Below are 6,000 nucleotides of genomic sequence, written 5' to 3' on the forward strand. Positions count from 1 at the left end.
CCTTTATACAGCTATTCACCATCAAATTTCACCCAAAACACCTTCAAATTTGTGTTCTTGATGTTCAATAAAGTTTCAATAAAATCATTCCTTGAAATTTAAAAATATGCTTCACAACCGCCCTACAGAACCGCTGGCCCGTATTCGACTCGAATCCAACCAAAACATCAATATTACACCCCAACAAGGAACGCCTCGGAAAAATTGAAGCTCCCAAGTAGGAGATTTGTTAAAAAGGACCGAACTCGTGATGACCAAAGTATACATTTTACCTTAGACCTCCACAATGACTAAAAAATTCTTAAATCCCAAAACTTAATCCAAAAACGGCCAACTAATGAAATAAAGGACTTTACTTAGAACGATTTTAAAAAAGAAAGCCGACAGTTGTGCTTTTGGTAACCAAGAAAGTAGCTCGTTTAGGATAATAGAATCATCTAAAATACTTCTACATGATACGCAGGCCATATGCATTAAGGAGTCTATCATCCCCTTCAATGAATTTTCAAGGCTTTCGATACAATCTTACTAATGCATCATGTTGCTACAACGGATATAGCACACAAAGAAAGAATGTCGGTTCAAGAGTATGATCCTATCAAATCTTTCTAACCAGCTAAGAATCAAAGAAAACACAACCGTTAGTCTCACTGTAGGGGCGGCCTCCTATGATCAACCTCTGGTGTGAGAATTAGTAATATGATACGAGAGAGATATATTAGGAGTGTATAGAGAGAGTTTAGAGAGAATAGGATGAGTTAGATTGAGATAATACCTTTGGTGAAATGTTCTATTTATAGGCAGTCAGAAAGCTTCTTAAGTAGAAAAGGTCAGCTCTCCTTTCAGGTGGTGTAGACTGGGCAGGTGCCATTTTCGTGTAACCTGCAGTCAGCTTTTATTTTGTCGTGTAGCTACTTTTACTTTATGACAAGTGTCAGCTTTTGAACAGTGAGGACTTTTTTCTGAAATTACTGTAGCATGGACTACTTAGTCAACTAAAGAGACTTGTTGGGAAAGTGTCAAGCTTCCATATCTGGGAGATTATGCTTCCTCCTCTTTAGTTAATAAGCTTCCCTGCTTGTAAGCTGTTTTCTATTATTAAGACTGTAGGTGGGTAAGGGTACCCACGTCATCAGCCCCCAGTTAGAAGTTTTCTGATTTTTAATCATGATAGCTTGTGATTCAACTCTTTTTCGTTTATTCTTCCCCCTGGTGTTCAATGTATTTGAGCTAGGCGGCATGCCTCTTTATAGACCAAAGCATTACCCATATGGATGTGTTGGGCTTTGTTATAGGGGAGCCCAAGAGCTTGTAAATGTTTCCTTGACTTGTGGTATTGAAGCTGGAAGCTTAACATCCGTACTGTTTCGTTTATGAGGTGTCGGGATGGAAGCTGGAAGCTAAGCATCCTGAGTGTCTCGTTTGTGAAGTGTTAGGATGGAAGCTGGAAGCTTCTTGTTACCTGTAGGTTAATATTATTTTTATCAGTTTCGGCGGCTGCTTCCTGCTGCACCTGACCAATTAAACTTCTGTGTCTAGAAGCCATCATAAGGCTGATGGTTACAGTTGTAACCTAATTCCATCTTGGCCATCCACATGTCCCTACTTCTTTGGTATTTGAAACTTAAAATTTTTTACCTTTTATAAATTATGTAACTACCATACTTCATCTTCTTCATTCCTCAATTTTAAATTCTCCAAATTTTCGGTGACTTTTCCTCCAATTCCTTTTATCATAAATCATTCTTGCTCCTTTCATCGCCGAATATGGGTTCCAAAGGTGATATGGCTACTCAGTTCTCGAAACTAAAACAAGCGAAACTCGATAGATTATGTATAGATTACGACATTGGGGCTGACTTGAAGCCTGAACTTCCGAGTCCTTCTACTCCTGTTTCTAGTCGTCTAAAGGGTAAGGTTGCCTTGTATACTCGCTATTTCGATCAATAGAATCTTCGATATCCTATCTCGAAGTTTTTTTCTAAATGTTTTGTAGTATCACGACGTTTTCCTTGGACAATTGGCTCCCGTTGGAGTAGCCAGGATCCTACATTTTGAGATTGTTTGCTGCTCGTTGGCTTATGAACCTTCTTTGCCTATGTACCGGCGATTTTTTCAATTAGCGAAGAATGGGAATTGATATACTGTGGAGAACACTCGATATGAGGCTGGTTTGATTTTAAGTAATGTCGGACTCATGTCTCCTTGGAAGGATAGTTTCTTTTTGGTGTCCGATGCTATATTGCATTTCTCTATAGTTTGGAGGAAGCATGACCTTACCTTGAACACACCTGAGCCGAAGGCTGAGGAGCTTGATGCTACCTTCCTTAAGAGCCTTCGGTCCGTGAGCTGTAAGATTCGTACCTTTCCTTAGGAGTTTTAGGAAAATTTGGGTCTGAGTACCAAGTGGTCCAATTCTCATACCGAGCCCAAGATATTTGTTGATGATAAAGGTATGTTCCATATTTATTTTTTATGCTTCTTTTGTCATTCAAGTCTAAAATTTACCTTCTCTATTTGCAGAGATCAGTGCTAAGGAGTTTCTTTCCCTGGAAGATATTTCTGTTGCTACATTTTTTGTTGTGGATGTTACCCCTGGTCATCCCAACGTTGTTGAGACCACCAAGGATTTCCAAGAATCTTGTGATCGTAGCTCTACCTCCACCTCTTATGTCCTTCCTCCCAAGGGGACTATTAGGAAGGCTGCTTCGACTCCTGTTCGGAGTAGGAAGAGGTTCAAAGAGACATGTGCTCCTAGATCCAACACTTCTGATCCTATTGAACTTGATTATGATGATGATGCCCTTGTGGCTTCCATTACTGTTTGTCCTCCGGCTGGTGCAGAGAAGCTATCTAGGACCCCTTTCCCCTTCACCATTGAAGGTACCTTCTAAACCTTATGTTTCTAATAAGATTTCTCAAGCTGCTGCCAAGAAGCCTATCCCTGCAGCTGGTTAGAAGAAGGTAGAGAAGACCAAGGAGCATGCTAGATAGAAGGTGGAAGGTACTAAAAAGACTGTTAAGCATGCTACCGCTAAGGCTGTTATGACTGAGAAGGCTAAAGAAAAAGGTGCTGCTAGACCTTTGAAAGGTATTCCAAACCCTTAGTCAACTACTATATTTGTTCCCTCTTGGGGTGTCCGTGATTGTGATACATTGAAGAAGATGCCCATATGTCGGGATCTAATCCTTCACTGTATTCCCCCTGCTGAGAGGGTGATTGTTGAGAGTTTGAGCAATAATGATCTTAGGGGCAAGATTTTTCAGTTCTTAGCTTATTTGTTATCTCTTGTTCCCGAGGGTACGGGCCGGTGGCGTTATGTGCCTGTTGAGAAAAGGAAGTTTGAGGAAGAGAATGTGAAGTTGAAGGGTGCCTTGGTTGAGGTGAATTAGAAGGTTGTGACCTTAACTGCTCATGAGAAAAGCTTGGTTCATGAGCTTGATGTTGCCAAGGCTTCTGCTGAAGATGAGCGTAATAAGGTGGAAGCTTACGCCAAGGATCTTTATGAGCAGCATCAGAAGGTTAGTCCAGAGAGGAATTTACTTGTTGGGGAGAAAAAGAAGCTAGGTGCTGAGCGCGAGAAGCTGGAAGCTGAGAAGCAGAAGCTGGTTGATGAGAAGCTTGCCTCTTCCATTGCTATTGCTGATCTCCAAGCCCAGGTTAATGATCTTTTCTCTGAAATACGTTTGATGTTTGAGCATGGTATTCCTCACATTGTTTCCTACCTCTTGCATAGTGGTGAGTTTATCTCGGCCCTTGGTGAAGTTTATACAAGGGCCATTTCTCACGGCCGTTATTATGGCTTGTCTATTGGTTTTGAGGCAGGCCAAGTTGGTCGTCCCCTTGAGGGACTTTCAAGCTACCGGCCACTTGTTGGTACTGATTTTGCAGCTTCTCTAACAGCCATGGAGAAGAAGACATTCCCTTACCTTGAAGATGTTGCTCGTTACCATAACCTTTTCTTCTCAACTTTCCAAGATATTGAGCCGGAAGGTCTTAAAAAGGAGCTGGCACATCAAGTTAGTCAAGCTATGGTTTGTAAGATTACAGGGAAGTCCAGTTCTGATGAGATCAATGAGGATAATGAAGCTCATGTTGAGTTCAAAGATCCATCTGACTAGGCAGCCGTTCAAGATGAAGGGGAAGTTGAGGTTACTCCATCCCAGGTCGATGACTCTAAGCGGACTCCTTACCCATTGCGAGAAGTTGAGCATACTCTTTCTCGTGCCACTAATGAAGCTTCTCATGTTGATGATGCACCAAATACTTCTTGTGGCGTTGGTGAAGAGGCTACTTCTGATGAGTAGCTTTGTATTTATCATGCTTCGTTTGTGAAGCTTTTTTTGTATGTTGGTTCTATAAGCCTTTGTTGGCACAAAAAATTTACTATCTTTAAGCTTCGTGTGTGAAGCTTCTTTATGTTTTGGTTATGTAAGCCTTTGTTTGCATAGGCAATTATCACCTTATGCTTGGGATGTGCATTGCACCTTAGGATGGTGATTTTAACATATTATATGCTAGTTGTGTAGTTTATTTTATCTACTTAACTTTATGCTTGTTTGTTATTTTTTCAGTGTCTTTGAAACTTCGTTAAGAACCATATGAGCTTTGATGATGCCAGTGGTTTGTTAGTAAAGACATTCTATGAGGAATAAATGTAAAAGATTGTACAATAATGGGTAAATTGTGTAAATATATATAAGATGATGTAAGCAGTGTAATCAATGTGAGATAACTAGATGAGGTCAGTTTGAAACTTTAAATTTATTTGATTAAGTTAACTTAACAAACAACTAACGAAACGTAATTTGTGTGTTGGCCTCCCGTGAGCTTTCCATGACAGTTTGAATGGCCCAACTAACTAACGAATAAAAATAACTAAGTTGGACGACCCATGAGCGGTACATGTCATTTTAACTATACCAACTAATTAACGAAATATCAATGCAAGAGAGTTGGACGAACCATGAGCGTTACATGGCATTTTAACTATACCAACTAAATAACGAACTAACAAGATAAAAATGTGAGTAGTTGGTGTATCCCGTGAATCACAACGTATGATTAACTCCAACAAAAATGTAATGTTTAAAATAAATTGAGAAATGGATAGTAGGAGTGCCCATGGGTTCCATGGATTTTTCACGCAACTAACCGTTTAAAATAACAAAACACAATAATCGGAAAATTACCGAATTTTGCCACGAATCACCATGAATTCGGTTTAAAAAAATTGCAACCGCTACTGCGGTTATGTTTGACAACCTAGGGTGTCTGTTGTATGACATTTGTGTCCCGCATTGGCCTATAAGATCGAGTACTATAGTCAAGTTATCCTCCAGGTAAGGAATAGCGCCTTATCTTGGGTTCTCGGAACCGGTATGCCAAGGCCCGACTCACAGTTCTCTCCCCCTTCCATTTACCATAGGACTTGCCACACAACCTAGCCCTAAGGTGAGAGAGTAAAAACAACACTATAGAATTCTTAAGGAATTTCCTAAAATAAAAGGCAATCTACTTGATTTAAATTATTTAAGAAAAATTATCTTTCAGTTTGAGGCATAGCCTTGGAGTTGTGTGTGTGTGCATAATAATAATAAACAATAATTAAATAATTAACTAGGAAAAATGTAAACAAATAATTTGAACACATAAGGCAATCAAATAAGCACGTATGTGACTCCTAAGCATGTTACTAAGGCACCACTAACGACCTATCTTAAACCTTCGGCTCTTATACCAGTATGTCATAACCCAACCTAAGGCGAAAATGTCGGGGCGCGAACTATGCAAAATACAAATAAATTCAAATTAAAGTCATGATAAGTTGTGTCTTGATATCATTCTTCTAACTTAAAGCAACATTTAAATCTCTTCCAAACCTTGTAATTAATTCAATCTAAAACTTGTATATGCGTATAAAATAGATATATTTTGTCAACACTAGGTTGAGTTAGTAAAACACCAGTTAGTTCAATACAATATAATATGAGAAAAAT

The sequence above is a fragment of the Bidens hawaiensis genome, unplaced genomic scaffold (genome assembly GCF_021521415.1).
Source record: "Bidens hawaiensis isolate Kalapana, Puna unplaced genomic scaffold, B.hawaiensis_p1.1 tig00030784_1, whole genome shotgun sequence".
NCBI lineage: Eukaryota > Viridiplantae > Streptophyta > Magnoliopsida > Asterales > Asteraceae > Bidens > Bidens hawaiensis.